This window comes from Pelobates fuscus, chromosome 9 (genome assembly GCF_036172605.1).
Source record: "Pelobates fuscus isolate aPelFus1 chromosome 9, aPelFus1.pri, whole genome shotgun sequence".
Lineage (NCBI taxonomy): Eukaryota > Metazoa > Chordata > Amphibia > Anura > Pelobatidae > Pelobates > Pelobates fuscus.
In genome coordinates, this window is record NC_086325.1 from 159986526 (window position 1) to 160006270 (window position 19745).

Sequence of the window (19745 nt, forward strand, 5' to 3'; positions counted from 1 at the left end):
TGTACAATGTATGGATTAGAGGTTTGACCATACGACCATAATAGGGCATGGACTAATGGCGTGGATTGCATCACTGGAGCCGCCCAAAGGCGTGGGTCCATCCGAAAAGGGAACACCCAAGGAATTGGTAGGTCAACTTGGTGTGAATAACCAACAGACAACCGGTCAATCAAGCAGGATGGGTCAGTAATGGAGGACCATGCAAGAGGTACTGTTTCAGCACCCTCTGCATGGATGTAGTGTCTTGCGTGTAGCGCGAACATGCGTAATGACAAGCTTGCTCTATGCTCTTTGGGGACAGTTCCATGGATTCCAGTCCCAATCTGTTGGAAGACGTGGTTTAAACAGGGGAAGACAAACTTTTTACGCACATGATTAGCGGATTGCTTTAAATGGACATACACATGCTAAGTTATTTACTTAAGTGTTGAGAATTCGCAAAAATTGTTGGGAATTGAATGTGAATTTCACTTTTTTTTTTACAAACTTAACCAAATTGAAAAAAATCTATGTTTCCATCTCAGCAATTTCAACGTAAAATTTTAACTCCAATTTAATTTCCTGACAATGCACACGATCAATAAATTCTTAATCACCTAAGGCGGGGTTTTAATTAATAATTATTACACAAAAGCAGGATTGGTAAAAATCAGAGTGTTTTTATCAAATTATCTCTGAAGACCCTGCCACCTAAAAACGAACTAACAAAAAAAGCCAAAAACAAACAAGATATTGGGATTCCAGAGCGTTAACAGTGGACAATGTGATTCTAAATCAGGAATAGTAAATTAGAATTGTCCATTTTATTGTCCATTAAATCTCAGTGAAGTGGTCTGGATTAAGTGCCTCTGTGGCTTTAGTCCTGCAAACACTGCTGTTTAATAAATATGACAAGGTTTTCATTACAGTTTGACCCGATTATGTTATGTTCGATATTGAACACCACCAAATGCTGATCTTAGAGAAGCATTGGATTCAGTGCTTCCGAGGTGAGCATCTGTGTCTGGCACAACATCTGGGACTGGAAGAGTCTGTGGTCGTTTGTTAAGTTCTTCCTGTGTCCATTGTTTCTGTTTTATTTCCTCTACGACTTCTGGAAACAGTTCACAAAAAACTTTGGCCTTTAAGTTGAATGCTAAACTTTGTGCTGTTAGTTGTCATTTTGTAAAGACTTTCTATTCTCCCAAGCGTGGGTTCCTTTTCCACCACAAAGTCGAGCAGACCAGTTTGAATTGTAGAGACTAACCATGCAGGGTTCCAGGTGTCTGGATGGAAGTCTGTTATTCAAAGGCAGAGACGTGTGTTACATTTAAATCGTCCATTAGGGGTCATCATATAAATACTAGGTGGTTTAAAGGGGAATTCTAAAGGGGAGATTCAAGTTTGCCATGATAATATCCACCTTCATAAGGTGTCATCTCAGGACCTCGGACCACATAGTGCCATTCCAGGATATTTGAAGGTAATGGCTCAGCACAGATTTAAGGCACAGGGTCTTTCTCGATCCGCAGGTAGTCCTGCTTTAGTCTCTGGGTTGCAGTTGTTGGTGCTCTCTTATTGCTGTTGTTGCTCATCTCTCACTCCAGGTCAGCTCGATCAACCCATCTATCTCCTCTCTGTTACTATCCTCCCCCGCTTCCAATATGAGAAGCATTTGATTGAACAAGCGTGGAAAAACTGCCCATGCGCTTCCCATCCCAAGTGCTTCTATACGAGAAGCCAAGGAAGCAATGCGTACAGGATGACATCTCGGGAGGAGCGAACAGCAGCACAGAGGGAGTTTCAGCGCTGGACAAAAAGTATGTAAAGTCCTTTTTTTTCACTTTTTAAAATTGAATTCAGTGGTCTCTCTAATCTATATTGGGAGGATAACACTATAGGACTATATATGGGATACATGTAATGAGGTAAAATAATTCTCTCTGTGACTACAGGATTTATTCACTAATGAAATGGCAAGGGAACTGCACATTTTAGGCTGAAAATATACTCCTGTACGGCTATTTTCATGATCGGCTAATCGGCTGCCCGTTCAGCATCACACAGCTCCCAGTTTGGTAAATAGTTCGGCGTAGGTTACCGTTTTGCTAATGAGATTGATATAATTTGAAGTGGGATCCTTCATTAGGATGGGAGCAGAACTATCAAACACATTCAAAAATATCCACAAGACTAAACATTTTAGACTAAAATACGTGAACTGGAAAAAGTCAGCCATGTTTTCTTTTCGGCTATCCTGGTCTTAAAAACAAAGAGAGCGTTACCTGAGCTCTGGCCCAAATCTCTATGTACATTGAAACAAAATGGAGGCTCTTTATCTGATCTTTGTTTGATACTAGTAAAGTTTATTGTATTATGTATGTGTAGAAGACCTATAAAGGGTTAAATGTGAAAGGGTTTATAAAATACCCCTTCCTGTCTTATTGGAGATTCTTGGCTGATATCAGCAAATCTAATGGCTAGAGTAGGACTCACCTTTTGGGGCTTGCCTTGACATAGCAGGTGAGCTTATTTTCAAATGGCCACAAAAGTCACATACCCTGATAGCCCCAATCTGGATGACCAACATATGCAAAAATCACACAGATCGGTTCAGGGATTCAGGATTTCCATGGAAGTCATAATTTGACCGACTGCACGCAAGGCTCCTGCCCAAAAAAGTTCCATGAAATCAGGCTGTGCTGTCGGTCTCTTTCGGGAATACAAAGTACAATAAAAAGTACAAATGAAACCAGTTCGTATGTACACTTAGATGGTGTCTCTTGTTCGGGAGTGTGTTTCCACTGAATGCCGCTCTTCTCAGATGAATATAACCAAACCTAGCTGGAGGTAGAAGTCCCAGCGGTGTTCGAGCCATCGAGTGCCCGATTATAGTTTCATACACTCAAAGACCAAACACTGTGGTACGTGTTCGCGGCTAAAGATGGTCGCCGCCACGTGTTCGTTCATGCGAACTACGACCATCCAGCCTATCACCAATTAAGTTGCCGTTAAGCATAAGTCAATGGGGTTAATGAGCTGCACACTCCACTTACGGGTGGTCCAACTGTTCGGTAGTTGGTTCGGCATACGAACAGCATAAGTATAATCCGTTCGGAAAATCCTATATACCAAACCAGACAAAGGAAAAAGCACGAGCAAAGCATTTCCATAGTCCTGAACCAAAGTCTAACACATGGGCCATAGTCCTGAGGTAATAGGCTGGCCAGCAGGCCCCTCCAAGAACCTGTGATGAGGTTCAATTCCTCACAGATACTAAGTCACTGCTGCTGTAAGCATGGTGCTTTATTTTGTGTTCGGCCATTCTGGTCTAAAACTTTAAATTTACTGTGAATTATCAACAATACAGACTTTGGTGAATAGCCATGATTAAGATTACACGCCTCTCTCTGGAACAATGTCTGGTTTGCAGGTCACCGGAGTAAACTATTTTGCACATCACAGCCAGCTCAGGGGTTTGGCGCGAGACTTGCTGGTGTCAGCATGAAATTCATAATTCATCTTCCAGCAAGAAATAGAGCCAGTTTCAGATTAACTAATTTAACGCTAAGAGGGAGTCCAACAAGTGTTCAAATTTAGTTGGTTAAAAAATATCCAGGTATCCCATGTCTACGTCTGCTATAGACCTGTTAAAGAATCCTTGCTAGCCCCTTATGCAAATGATCTATTTTGCATAGAGAGTCACTTGATGATGGGAGGCATTGCAACTGCATCCTAAAACTCATGTTGTTATTCTGTATCTGCTTGTTGCATTGTATCCCGTCAGTGTGTGCGTTGTCAGTTCTGCTTGTCCGATGCATGTATGAATTTTCATTCCGCATGCATATTGTGCGCGTCTTGTTTACACGGCCTCCTCTTCACTATAAGCTTGATTGTGGTGGACAGATGATTATTGATTTGGCTGAAGTTTATTCCTTCTGCCCAATTTCGATAACTGGCAGATTGGTCGGATTAGCTAGGGATTCAACTTTATTTCCACCTGGCCGTTCTTTTAGACCTGTCAAGAAAAAAAGATTTATATCCTTTCAAGAGAGTGTCCATTTTTCTTATTAATTTCACAGAATAAAGAGGCTCTTCTATCTTCTAACTCTATTGTCTTTTCTAGATTTATTTTTAGGAATCAACATACTGAAAAATCAAGCAGAAAGTTGGTTAAAAAAAAATTATCATGGTAATGTAGGAAAAAAAATCTAACTATAAATTATCTTTATATTTTAAAGTTAAATAATAATGCATATAGAGAAAATAGAGAAATATGGTTAACAGATCCCAAAAATCTGGAAAATTACAAGTGAACTGCAACTGTACTAATTATTTTATCAGCCAATCAGCGTGCTCCTATTATTTTTAATGAAGCAAAGCACTATGATGTTGTAGGTGTTGTTCCAAGGTTAAAATATCCTTAATGAATTATACCATTTGTAATAATACCCTGTTCTAACCAGTGCTGTCTTTAACATTAAGAAACGCCTTGTTATAACTGTATAATCTATGCTCCTACTATTGAGAAGCAGAGTTGGGCCAAAACGTTATAGTGGACACGTCATTGAGCTTTGATCAGTAAACACGCTTTTATGAAGAACTTCACTCCCCATCATTAAAATGATCTAACACCCATAAGATAATACACTGCCTAGTCAGAGTTTTGGGGAAATGTTGTTAAAAGGACAATATAGGGCAATATAGGGCACCCAGACCACTTTAGCTCATTGAAGTGGTCTGGGTGCAATGTCCCTGGTCTCCTAATCCTTCAAATGTAATTATTGCAGTTTATATAAATGTCAATAATTACCTTTATGGGTTAACTCTACCAGACAGCTACTAGTGGGACCTCCGGGCTGTTAGGCGACTTTTGGTCGCCTTACTGACGCTGGACACGGCCATTGCGAAGGAGCGGGTAAGCTATCTCCATATTACTGGGAGGAAATTATCGCCATATTACCAGGAGGAGGAAACTATCGCCATATTACTGGGAGAAAACTATCGCCATATTACTGGGAGGAAACTATCGCCATATTACTGGGAGGAAACTATCGCCATATTACTGGGAGGAAACTATCGCCATATTACTGGGAGAAAACTATCGCCATATTACGGGGAGGAAACTATCACCATATTACCGGGAGGAAACTATCGCCATATTACCGGGAGGAAACTATCACCATATTACCGGGAGGAAACTATCACCATATTACCGGGAGGAAACTATCACCATATTACCGGGAGGAAACTATCACCATATTACTGGGAGGAAACTATCACCATATTACCGGGAGGAAACTATCACCATATTACCGGGAGGAAACTATCGCCATATTACCGGGAGGAAACTATCACCATATTACCGAGAGGAAACTATCACCATATTACCGGGAGGAAACTATCAGCATATTACCGGGAGGAAACTATCACCATATTACTGGGAGGAAACTATCAGCATATTACCGGGAGGAAACTATCACCATATTACCGGGAGGAAACTATCACCATATTACCGGGAGGAAACTATCACCATATTACTGGGAGGAAACTATCACCATATTACTGGGAGGAAACTATCACCATATTACCGGGAGGAAACTATCACCATATTACCGGGAGGAAACAATCTCAATATTACTGGGAGGAAATCTTTACCATATTACGGGGAGAAAACTATCTCAATATTACTGGGAGGAAACAATCTCCATATTACCGAGAGGAAACAATCTCCATATTACCGAGAGGAAACAATCTCCATATTACCGAGAGGAAACAATCTCCATATTACCGGGAGGAAACTATCACCATATTACCGGGAGGAAATCTTTACCATATTACGGGGAGGAAACTATCACCATATTACTGGGAGGAAACTATCTCCATATTACCAGGAGGAAATCTTTACCATATTACCGGGAGGAAACTATCTCCATATTACCGGGAGGAAACTATCACCATATTACCGGGAGGAAATCTTTACCATATTACCGGGAGGAGATTTTCTGCAATGGATGAAAGGTTGGAAGACTTAACTGATAAAAGGTCACATATTGATATTTTAGCCCAGCTATACTGCACAGTACAAGAAAGCTCAATTTGTAGAGCACACGGCCCAGCCAGCTTAACACACAGCATCAAAAAGTATATTTTTTAAAAACCTCAATTTTCCTCCATATTCTCTATCCCCAAAATTAATTATCAAATAATGAGATGGACAAGGAGTTTCCTGGCAATATACAAGCTAATGTTGTGTCAGGGGCACCGGTTTGCTTAATTCCCTTAAATTAATAGTGATAACAGCGCTTTCTAAGGCAGGCAATAAGCCAGACTAAGAGAGCGCAGGGGGAAAAAAATGAAGAAAATTATTTGCCGGGTTTTTGCACTCCAAAGCCTTGGGAAATATTTGTCCATTTTTCACAGAAGACAAAACCATTTTCTCTGGGATCAATTTAGCCTTAGAGAGTCGACTCTCTTCAAGCGATAATCCATCATATTTCTCCATCTTCAATTTCTCGATGTCGTAGCTTTTTAAGATTTCGATGAATTATTTTACAAAGAGCGGAGAGGGTTCTCTCTTGGAGCCAAAACGAGGGAGTTACCCTTCGGCCTGGTGGGTCATATAGTATTAGACTGTTGAGCGAGAGAGACGAAACATTCGTGCCCCTTTATTGGCAGTTGCGGTACTAGGCTCATCTGTCAAAGGGGTCCTGTAATCAATCACTGCGGTGATCAATATACAGCCTATCCATTCATCATGCCTTTAAGAGAACTATTAGGATGCGTCTGTCTGTACCAGCAGAGAACAAAGGAGCGTAAAATAAATAAATTCAAAATACTGGGAGAGCCGGGAAGGAAAAAAATAAAAGGTATTAAAGAAATTCAGTGTAATAAAGAGCAGGCCCTTTTCGTGTTCGAATCGAAATGAAAAACAAACAGGCAAGTTTGGGGGTGATTTATTTCAATCCTGGCAATATGTTTTAGGAAAGGAATCACTGTTTCGGAGGGGGGGGGGGGGTGGGGGTACAGTGCAAAGATCTCCGGAGCTGTTGATTGGTCTGTCAATTTGATTTGTGGTGTACTCTGCCAAGATAATGGGTATCTCAGGCGGCCGGGCACATGGCGATGGAGTACAAAGCATATTGGGGGAAAGCACGCAAATAAAGACTGCTCTGCTGTAAGAGACCATTAACTTGCTATGCGCATACAGCTTAACATTGCAATATCGCTTTAACTATTATAAAAAATATATATACTAATAAGTGAGATATTTACCAGTCTATTCACATCTATAAATGCACACTGTAAAATATACATATTTATTTATAAATGCACACGCGCACACTCACACATGTATGCACCTAAACACACACCACGCACATACATATCACACGCATATACTGAACTTTATATGGACAATATAGCATTATTGCTGTTATTTAAAGTGTTAATATATTCCACCACAGTTGTATGATTTGGGCTAATGTGAATTAAAATCAAAGGGGGGAAACAGTGCTGTGCTGATGAGCTTACAATCTAGGGGAAGTGAATACATGAGGTATAACAACGTGTCCGAGGGAGTTAATAGCAACAGGTATGTACCTGTGAAACATAAATGAATAGTGCTGACGAGCCACTAGGTGTGAGAGCAAACGTGACTGTGGAAGCTCTAGATATGTGAGTAGAGATGGGAGGTGGGGATAAAGGGAGAATTTACCCGGGAACATGATAACATTTCCTAAATAGACGAGACTTCTTAAAGGATTGAAGACCAGCGGAGAGTCTGATAGAACAAGGTGGGGTGCTCAACAGCAACATCCCATAAATGAGTCAGTATGGAGATGAGTATGATGTGACCAGGGAGAGTGGACAAGCAAAAGGGACCTGCAGAACACAGTGATCGAGGAGGGGTATACTTACCCGAATAGAGAGAGTACATAATGATGGGTGGAACTGCAGATAGCGTTATAAATCTGTGTCATTAATTTCCATTGTATCATGAAGGTTACGAGAAGCAAATGTAAGGATTAGTAAAGGTGTGATAGGAGTTAAGGTAGATAAGGAATGAGTAGCGGTATTCAAGAAAGGAAATGATAAGTGTGTGAAGAAGTTTCTTAGGTTAGAAAGGAAACCAGGGGTGCATGGTGCCTCGTAGGCTAGAGTTGTGAAAGAACTTGAAGGTGGAGAGTATAGGCAATTGTGTCAAAAGCATCAGAGAGGTCAGAAATATTTAAATAAAGCTTAACGGCCGTTGGATTTAGTGATGATTAAATCATTAGACACCTTGGTTAGGGCTGTTTTCATAGAGTCCAGAAAGCAGATGAAACCATTCTAGAAGTGTTGATGTGAAAATGTATATAGAGGTTGGTGCAGGATCAATGCCAGACAAAATATTAGCCAACGATAATTCACAATTTCACTCTACACATAACAAGGAACTGAACAAACTCTGAAATGGCTGTATACTTTGCCATCACATTCCTGGAAATATCACAATATACCATATGGGAACCGCACTCAATACACATAAGCTAAGGGTGCTAAACCAGACCTTGGGTCAGCACAATCTCAACAAGCGGAAATATGAGAAGAGGTCCAGGATCTCCAATAGCTTCAGGCACATTTATTGGGACAAAAGGAACACTGCAACGTTTCGACCCACTCAACTTGACAAAGACCCATTTGTGGGTCGAAACGTTGCAGTGTTCCTTTTGTCCCAATAAATGTGCCTGAAGCTATTGGAGTGCCTGGACCTCGTCACTATTGTCAATATTTCCCAGAAATATAACAGGATTGAAAGCTCAATACCAACACTACATACAAGAATATTTTCCGAAAGATCTTCTTCTGGGATAACAAGAAGGATACACTATAGACCACTAACAAAGGAGTTGGGAGTAACTGGGAGTGTGGGATTTGATACTCTGTGGATCATCAGTTGGGAAGCGATTTTAACGTCACAAAATAACACAAAGCATCGCAAATCCAATAGCACGCAATGGGTTACAGGACGCCCAAAACGCCAGACAAATGACAAAAACCAACCTTCTCAATTTTTCACCTGCTCTGCTGCTGACGGAACAGACGCCATTTATCTCGACTAAGTATATTATATTTCTGACTCCCGGTAATGTTTTCTGCCGTATATGTAGAACACTTTGTTGATTAAATATACTAAACAGTTTAGACTTCATTGTTCTGAATGAATCAGCATAATTATGGTAAGGATTAGACATTGTAATTAAATTAATAGCTCTGTATATGCATCGTGATAAATGCCCCTGTTAAACATTTGCCAATCGAGCACGACTGTCTCTTTGCAAGCAATATTCACAGTTTGGTATTAGAGTGTTTTAGAGTGACGTTGTCATTACAGGTTAACTTTAAGTGCTAACACCTCCTTAAGCAATGAACGCATCATTCTTCATTAAGATATATCATATATTGTATTGCTTTTGGAGATATTAATTAAATGGTTACTTCCCTTCTAGAGCGGATTCCACCTCCATGATCCCGGGCTTATGAGTGTTACATTAATGTGTCAGCCAATCCCCATTCCCGACTATTTCCTGCTCTCCTCCTACATGATTGGCCGAGTTTAGGAGTCTCCAGTTCTCGTTTGTAATTTTTTCTGTCTGCATACCATGCTGTCTGCATATGCTCAGAGTTGATTGACAGGCGATGCAATGCATGAATTTTTATTTATTTTTTCAATTTAAATTTTAAATCCATACATTTTCTACCAACTCTGCTAACTCAATGTATAGATACATTCAATATCCCTTAATATGAGCATACGGTATGTGTACCGTGACAGTGTAAAGAAAAAGTTAAGTCTACATTCTTTAGAGCATGTATCCAGCAACTTATTATTATTATTATTTTATTATTTATATAGCGCCAGCAAATTCCGCTGTGCAATCTGACCTATTCTACTTCTATTTAATACGCTGCAAAATTTTAACGAAATAGAATTGCTTGTCCGAGTGTTCATATTCTATTTATACCCATAAAATTAGCTACACATCTTTCGAAATTGTAGCATAATGGTTTTGCCTATTTTAGTTCTCAAAATGAAAATTATTTTTTTGGCAAAAGGGATATTACTAGAGACAGACAAGGTTATTCACTAAAGTGAGAATTGTCAGGAATTCAGAGTGAATTTCAAATTTATGTCCAATTCTATGCCCTTTGCGATGCGTTGGCGTGTCAGCTCTGGCACTGTGATACTAAACATTCTGACATTGGGAAGAAAGGCAATGAGATTTGGACCTTTAAACCGACACTTGGGGAGTAGGAAATAGATCAAATCTATGTAAACATGGATGACTGCAAGAAGCTTAGGCTACGATACTCGATGTGGGGATTTCTCCCATAATTAATATTATTATTTATATGGCACCAACATAATCCGCTGCGTTTTACATTTATAGAATGGGGATAACTGACAACAATTAGATGACATACAGAATATTAACAGAGACGAGGTGAAGAAGGCCCTGCTCAAACGAGCTTACAATCCCTAAAACAGCAGTTATTATGACTCTAGGAATCTGAAATGCAACATGATGACGGGTTACAATGGACCTCATCCCCACCCACAGTGCCCACCAGACTAATTCACCATGTCCCTCAACGCACAGTCCATCTCATTGCCTTGGCTGCAGAAGATTCAACTGGTCTGAATATTTGAATAGCGACAGACATTTAAAGGAGCCAAACGTCTATTTGTTTGTTTTGTATAAAAAAATAACCATCTTGTGTTACAGTAGCAACACCAGCTGTTCCCCCTCCGATGTCCCCTTGCATAATTTACTAGGGCATCACGCTGACGTCTTGCATGCAGTCGTAGGATATGCATGAGCATGTCACCTTTAAAATGTGTGAATGGGATGACTGGTCACTTGACACTCGTCCATGGAGACTGCCACAAAGTGACCTTTTGCCCTGTTTCCTGCTGTGTTAAACACACAAAGATAATTATGTATAGTCCTGGGTTTGTGGGTGGTCTGTTCACTGTTGGAGGTATATGATTGTGGATAAATCTTTAGTATTCTTACTATCACAACAATCGGGTCCTTAAAGGCACTATTCAGATATAAAGCTAATTAGAGATGATGTATTATTTCTTTATTTTTTTTTTATTTTTTTTTAAGTCCTTTTTTTTTTAGTTATTTGGAACGTTAATGGTGCTTTTAAAATGACAGAAATGCATTTGATGCAAATATATACATATTTCCAAAATTTCCCATTATTTTTATCCCTCTTGATTTTGCAATTTGCATATAACGACGCTTGGAATTTTTCAGTTTGGTACAAAGTGCGCTGAAAAGAAAAACAAAAAGGAGGAATAGTGTTAGCTCATTCATTGGTTTGAGGAAGTAAACCAGAGAATTTGAAGTTTGACAATATGATTAACATTTGATTTAAATATGCCTGGAAGGTGAGCAATATGGCTGAACGTTGAGCAATATGGCTGAAAGGTAAACAATATGGATTCTCAGTTAGCTGTTCTGGGCACCATCAGGCTGCTCAGGAATACTATGTGTTTAGAGCAGAGTTCGCACTTGGTTTAGCAGAAAATACTATGAATTCCACATATTTCAAAACCCCCAGAGTCATACACCTGCCCCCTCCCAAACCTTAGTGTCTCTTAGCTTGCAGCAGTTTTTGGATGCATGTAAGAGCTCACAACTTGATTTTGAACTCACAATCTGTTCTAAAGAGCTTGCAATTTATTACATGGGGGTGGGGTGATCTCCAGCAGCAATTTGTCCAGGGACATTAAACATTTAAAGAAGATCTTGTGAACGGTATTTGTGCTAATGCCATCAGACGTTCGTAGCAGGAATACATATAATACAATCTATCAAATGGTCGTAATTCTGACGTTTTTAATGTAGTTTTTAAAAATTAAATAAAAAAAGATGCCAAAAAATTACTAATAGAGATGTAAGAAAACAATTTGGTGACAAGTGAACACAAAATACGAGGCATTTTATTAAGTTTGAGCCGTGGTTGTCACACGCATGTATAGGTATTTAAGTAGTAAGATTAATCACAGAGTGAGGCCGATAAATCTATGACTATCTAAAATCCAATGGCAAGCGTTCTGAGGGTGGGGGGGTGGGGGGGGGGCGGGGGGGGAGAGCTTGTTGTTAATATCCTGAAAATAGGCCATGGAGCCTCGAACACAAGGCAGGAGCCAAACGGCGCTGACCCTTCTCATTAATCTTTTTATTGGCACAAGCAACGATAGGCACCTTTCGGAGGAATGAAAACGTGCCAGCCTTAGGGGAGCAATGATTTCACAGGTGGGGGGGGGGAGGACACGGCGAGGTGGGTTCTTAACAGACAGCTCGGCTCTTCGATATGGACCATTCTACCAAATGAAAATTGACATTTTCATCTGAACTTCCCGACCTCTAAGTAATCAGACTAATAGCCTGAGTTTACAGGGGAGCGGGAGCTTTTCCTTGAGACTGAGGGGGGTTGTGCGGACTGGTTAGTTTACAGTTTGTGGCCTTAGAGACTTTCCTGGAAAGACGTGTTGAGTGGAGGAGTCTAAGCTGCTACTCTAACTAGATAAGATCCGTACAGTGCCTCTTATTCCCTACATGTTACAAGTGAACACTCTAAGTCGAAATAAAAAAAAGGGTTATGATCTATCCTATGATACGCCATTTTGGAGGAATGTGTCACCACCAACACCACCCAAATTAAGACTGCGTCGGAACACAGGGCATGACGTCCTATCACCCTGTACACAATCACAGTTCCAGAAAGCCAAATTAAAATGGAAAGATAGATCTCGCCCCTACTTCCAGCTTGGTCAGGAGCAAGAGATGAGGCCTGATGGGAATGTGAGGAGGGACAAGTTAAACTATCGTCCCACCCCCACACACACCCAAGAAATTAAAGGACCTGAATAATTGCTCAAGTGGAAGACAAATTTAACTTCTGTAAGGGGACAATTACTATTAAGATAGAGAAATGATCAAGCAGAAGAAAGAGTTAAAAGCCTCAAAGGGTGTACTGGAAAATCAAGGAGAAAGTAGCAACATTTAGAATAATTTTTTAACTCATATATATATATATTTTAACATTAGTTATCTTACATTTTTTTATGCACTTACCATTTCACAACACTTTACTATTAAGTCAGTAAAATATCGACATCTTTGGCACTAAGCAATGTACATAAGGTGTACTTATATGCCAGGCCATGTGGAGAAATATATAACATTGTACAGCGCTGGAGCGCATGTTGGTGCTTTATGGAATAATATTGTCATTACAGTATTTCTTTTTTTTGTTAAAGATTTATCATTAATACATTCACATATAACAGCTGCCAGTGAGTTCACTCAGCGTGAACATTCTCGTGCTGAGATTATTATTTGAAGAATGTTTTATAGTTGAAAGGATCTGCGATCTATAAATAAAAAAAACTTCCCAAACTGGTCATTTTAGCCAATGGTGCAATTAAGCATGTTTGGGGATAATGAGCCCTGAGCCGTTAAGGGATTTGAGCTTTTATAAGATCACACCCTTCCCTTTACGCTACTGTAACAGACATATATCAACAGACATCATAAAACCTTTTCCGTTACGCTATCACTCTGTGGAATGGAATCTTCATTGACACCTATCAATAATGTTTATTGATAAAGCACCAATATCTTTGGCAGGTCTGTCAATAAAAGAAAGGCACAGTAACGTGAAATATCAATAGATTGTGATAAGGGTTTATTTAATCCTCCTCCTCTCCCAGTAATTCTGTCCATTCTCATAAGCACACATTGACAGCCGTTTTAGAGACATAGAATGTGACAGCTGATACCAAGAACCATTCGGCCCATCTAGTCTGCCCAATATTCTAAATACTTTCATTAGTCCCTGGCCTTATCTTATAGTTAGGATAGCCTTATGCCTATCCCACGCATGCTTAAACTCCTTCACTGTGTTAACCTCTACCACTTCAGCTGGAAGGCTATTCCATGCATCCACTACCCTCTCAGTAAAGTAATACTTCCTGATACTATTTTTAAACCCCTTTAATTTAAGACTATGTCCTCTTGTTGTGGAAGTTTTTCCTTCTTTTAAATATACTCTCCTCCTTTACTGTGTTGATTCACTTTATGTATTTAGTATCCTTCCTCGTCTCGTCTTTCCACCAAGCTATACATGTTCCAGTCTCACTATAAAGAAATTTCGACAGGTCTACATCAAACGGGGAAAGGTTTAAGCTACATCGCCCATCTGCCTACGTGCACTGAGCATTAACGCCACAACAGAGCAGACTAATCTTAGTAAACCCGCACACCACTTGGCCGCTGGACTCTAACTCCCAACACTCCTGACCAAGCTCACCCAAACAAAAGCAAGAGATGTCACAGTGACTTCTGAACTGTAACCAGCCAACGGGCATGTGAACTGAGAGCTCTTAGGAATTCTCAGCTTGATCTTTCAACCCCCAGCAGGCTCAGGCAGGGGCTACCATCTAAGTAGCTGATTTCTTTTCTCAGTATGTTTTCCTTCATAGAATCCATCTGTCGTTTTAACGTAATAAACCCTAATGTTGGCAGGTTTAATCTAGTCCCGCGGCAGGGAAGGTATTGCTGTGTCGCATGTTGAGGCATCTTCAATATTCCTGCGGGAGATGGATTGCAAAATAGAGTAATGAAAGAGGCTCTGATTTGTCGAGCTATAACTAATGAACTAGGATTATTCAATGTCTATAAAGATGTTTATTCACTGACTATGAAGAAAGGAGGAGGAGGGAAAAAATGACAGCTTTGGCAGAGTTGATCGAAAACCTCTTGTTTTCTCTCTTACATTAAAGAAATTGTTTAAGATTAGATCAGCCGTACACAGCACAAAACACGGACGGCCATGCTGTGAAGATTTAAAGATGGCGCCCAGAAAACGCACTTCTGAAATTGGGCAATGGCGCACTTCTGAAATTGGGCAATGGATAAGAAAAACAGCTTAATGGGTCACTATAAGCACCATAACAACTTTGCATCATTGTGCCCTGCATCTTGCCTCCCTGCGCACTAGGTCTGCGGCTGTATTAACGTCCCCTGAAGTCGTTGCTTCGAAGGAAGAAATTCACTTCCTGCTTCGTCGTCTGAGCTCTGCAAGGCAGGAGTTTATGGAATTACAGAAAACGGGCCATAGACCACAACGAGAGGCCCCTGATTGGATGAGCCTCTTCCTGTTCAGGGAGGGGCCTGTCAGTTGTAGTAATTAGCTATTTTGGTGTAATTCTTTCAATGTGATTCTAAATGTATTGTTAAGTGCATACAACCACACCATACTTACTTTCTAAGCAAAACTCTTAATTGTCCAAAATTAGTCACAGGGGAACGCACCATTTAATGCTCACCTCTCCACAAGACTAAACATAGGATATAAACTGGAATTAAACATCTCCAAACTATTGGATCAGCAAAGCCTCTGATATTTTAATGAATTTATCTGTGTAACTAAACACTGAAGTCAGCCATGAAGACATTATCCTAAAGGCAAACTGCTAATGCTCATTTGATTTAACTCTGGGCAACACAGAAAACACATAAACTGAGTAAGTCACACAACCAAAAATAAATAAAAAGGTGGACAAGGGTGACACCAGGGCCGGATGTCTTCACCGGCCAGCCTAATATTCTGCTGTGTGGGTGAGGCCGAGAAGGGAGACTTCCTTGGTCTGCCACTGCAGGGCTGGCGCTCGAATAGACGGAGGGAGGCTCTCCTTCGCCTGTACTTGACAGGCACACAGTCGGATTTGCCAGCATGTGCGTTAATCTTACCAAAACCCCCATTAAAACACGGACACAGGTTATACTGTTGGAAATAATTAGTCCACAGCTTTATTAAATTATTAATAAAATAATTAAGTATTAACAAATGGGGTCATTTCCAACAAATCTTATTAAAGTTAACATCCCCCCATATACATAACATACCCCTAGCAATGACCCCACAATAATAACAATAGATAACATGTTAATACAGAAACTGGCCGCCCAATATGACCACATTTCCACCAGGTTAAATTGTAGGGGTGTACCGAGACACCGCTACCCACCAGTTCCAGTGTAGGGTGTACCAAGACACCACCACACCCCCAGGTTCGGAGCCAGAGACGGGCTCGAACCTACCAACCACGTGCAACACTGCCCAATCCACACTAAACCTCAGGATGCCCACTTTCTCCTCCATCTACCCTCTGATTTAACCAGGCCATTCCCCGCCACAGCTCAGGACTTGACACCTAAAGCTCCTGAGCGACCCCCACCACACCGGTATAAGGCCTATTGAATGCCTTCCTGAAGGCCCAATTTAAACAGATCACACCTTACATCCGAAAATTTACCCCATCCCCCCTGGAGTACCCAGGGAGCTTGCCTCCCAGTTCATTGTGTCTCACTGTTACACCGCCCCCACATCTGATAAATACAGCCATTATTTTTTTATTAATTCGTCCTCGCCACCGAGACCAGGTACCTAGTATGTCTCCAATGTAACCGAGGAACCATCTTGGACCGCACCTCCACCACACCTGTGGCCAGCTCCCATAGCCAGTCCACCTCCCTCTGCCTCCACCTGTTCAATTCCTCTTCCGGGACCATGTTCGATATCCTTCCCACCCTTGCGGATTACCAGAATATCCTGGACAGTACCCCTTGTTACCTTCCGGAAAATTTTCTCCACTATTGCCTTGCCACCAAAACCCCCGAAAACCAAAACCACTCCAGCTCCACCAATTCCAAAGGAAAGCCCAGTTGCGCTTGACCCGAACCGCGGCACGATTCTGCGCCCCTTAGATGTAAGAGTGGCCCACCAACCATGTCACCAAACCTGAAACGAAAGTAATTAACGACAAGGCATAGCCCCAAACACAAACCCATCCGTCCATAGCCATTAAACGAAATAGACCAGCCGTAAACAGGACTTAAACCGTACTGACTCCCACCTGCCTAAACGTTTCCCCAGGTCCTCACCTAAAACCAGGCGGGACGCCTCTGTCACCGCCATTATCCGGGAAGCATGGGCCCCAAAGTGCCCGGGATCCAAACCCAACATTGTCAAACCCCTCCAAACAAACCCCTGCGGGAATTGAATCGTGACAGCGCCGATCCGTCCCCTTTTACCAGTAAGCCACCCGGGATGTCCGGGCGAAGCTCCAAGTAACATGATGCGCTTGACGCCGGGCGTACCACCGACCCCGGTAAGGAATTTAGCTTTACCAAACCTCCTTTACCAGACACATCCGTTCTTGTACAACCCTACCGAATCATTACCTTAACCGACTGAGGTTAGACAACCGAGTGTAGATCCCCCCAACACCCGCCTGAAAGGCACTCACCAGCTCCCCAATCCGAATTGCTCCAAGCCCCCGAGAAGGCCACCCTCCGCAAAAGTAGAGTAACACACCACCAGGCATTGCGTTACCCAAGGAAACCAGCTGCCCGGCACCGACATATTTCATACCTTTCCGTAAGACCCGCGATGCCTGGCGGACGTGACAACATTCCGTCACTTCCTCCCAATAGGTCAGTTTGAACCCTAACGCCAATGCCGCGATGCTCCTGTCCATTGCCGATGGAGCTAACGCTGAAAGAACAAGTGGCTTAGGAACCACAGCAAGGTATCCCTTCGCCCCTCCTTTGACTGGGACCCCCCAGTGAAACCAACCGCCTCGTCCCACATATCCCAAACCTTCACATAGGCAGTCCCCGTGCCCGGTGCCATAGGATTCTGTATCAATCGTCCAAGCATAGCGTCTCGAGCTGCCACATTTCCTCCAGACCGGCCTGTCCCTCCTCCCGAGCCCCCTGTTGCCGCCATTCGCAGCTTGTCCCCTTGTGCGTCAGCAAGTAACCAGCTCCTACTTTCCGCCAATCAGGCACGTGGCGTGCCTGCACCCGATATTAAACGACCTGCACAATAATACGAGTCGCCACCATTGGCGTACCTCCTGAACCGAGGACCCGGCTGGATGGTAAACCGCATGAACCCCGCCGTATTGTCCGTGAATTACGACTTTTCGTCCCTTAATCCTTCACCTTTTAGAGCCACGGCCACTCCCAATGGAAATAACTCAAAAGATCGAATTAGAGGACTTACCATTCAGGCCTCCTGCCACCGCTCCACGCACCACCTGCCTTCCAGGTATGCCCCGGAATCTATGTTCCCAGAGGCATCCGTGAACAACTCGATACCACCCGCAATGGCTCCACAAGTAGCCTTCACCATGAAACGGCTACAGACCCATTCCTCGCGATTAACCTGACATGCGAACTTGAAACTGCCTTATGAACAACTGCGATTTCTCAGCATGACCTTCATGGACCTGTGAACCTTCAACCTGAACTCCCGAAATGCGATCAACTGATCCCCAGGCAATTGACACTCTCCTACCACCGAAACAATTTCCAGCCTAAGCTAAGACGCGCGATAGGATTCCCGCGACCGTTAGGTATGTCCACAACGGCCCGGCCCAGCCGAGCCCACACAGCAAGCTATCTTACAGATAATGTACTAAGGAACCCCTTCCTGATTCCTCTTTCACCTCCCACTCCCAGACGGAACCAACTTCCCGAAGTAGGAACATGAAATGGAACTGCCCCTTGGCAAGCAGAGGTTACCAATAGGCACCTGCAAACATGCAACCCAAAAGATGGAAGGGTCGTCAATAATCGAACGTGTCCCGCTACCCCAAACCAACTCGACGGCAAGGCCGAACAATGCCAAAGATACAGAACAGGTCCGCGTCGATGTCCTCATTTACTGATGCCCCTTCCGGGTGCGATAAGTTTTGTATCAGACGGAATTTGCCTGCCCCTTTCTAGGGGTCCACCCCCCATGGAGACACCCACAGATCCGCTAATGGCGGGATGTAACGGACCCACCATCTCCCCAATTGGGCTTCCTCGCATGACTACTCGACTTTGAATGGAATAGCGAAAAAACCCCTGCCTTTGGTTTTCCTTTCTTGATGCGTCAGTTGACACCGTGACTCCCACCGCCTCCAGAACACCCGTATCCAAGCCTACCCGACGGTCCCCAGTTGCATTGACCTTTATTGTGTCCGGCCAGCACCGCACCTCCTGGGGGCACGCCGGCAGCCCCCGGAAAGAGCAAATTTCCTGCACCATCATTAGGAAACGGGGACCTTACCCCGATTATGCCTACTAGGATACAAAAGCCCTAAGCCAATTCCCAAAGTCTTCAGTATCTTGCGATACTTCCGCCTTTCCCCTCCTCTTCTTTTTCGGTCTCCTTCCTATCATCCCCTTTTAAAATCAAGGAACTCCTCGAGCGGAAGACAGGAAAATATAATTTTTTTATCTTTTTTTTTTACAAATCCCCTTAATCAAATCCTATCCTCCGCCTTCAAGTGACCCCCCAATGTCCCCGCGATGGACACATGCCCATTTTGTCGCACCGCGCCTGGAATATTGCCACACATCTAACTGTTCTCCTGCCCCGTCGAATGTCCCCGGTACCGGTACACCGTATTCCCCTTCCCTTCCTGGCACGCCATCACCACTGCCCTAACTTCTGCCTCCCGACCGCCCTCCGGTGACCCCACACTTCCGCACCGCGGGGACGGCCCCTTTTTTCCTTGATCATGAAAATGATTTTTGCAATTTAAAAAGTGTGTTGTGTTTATTGACTCACTGCCCGAACCCCCGTCTGCGCTGTCCTTCCGTCCACCTTGCCAGGCTTTGGAGTATCCGGTAGACGCCGACTCC

At 42.7% G+C, this 19745-nt stretch overlaps 1 pseudogene; it reads right to left on the bottom strand.

Annotated features, from left to right (window-relative positions):
• Positions 1-923: 923 nt before the first annotated feature.
• Positions 924-1620, bottom strand: LOC134573704 (ubiquitin-conjugating enzyme E2 J2-like; annotated as a pseudogene).
• Positions 1621-19745: the final 18125 nt, after the last annotated feature.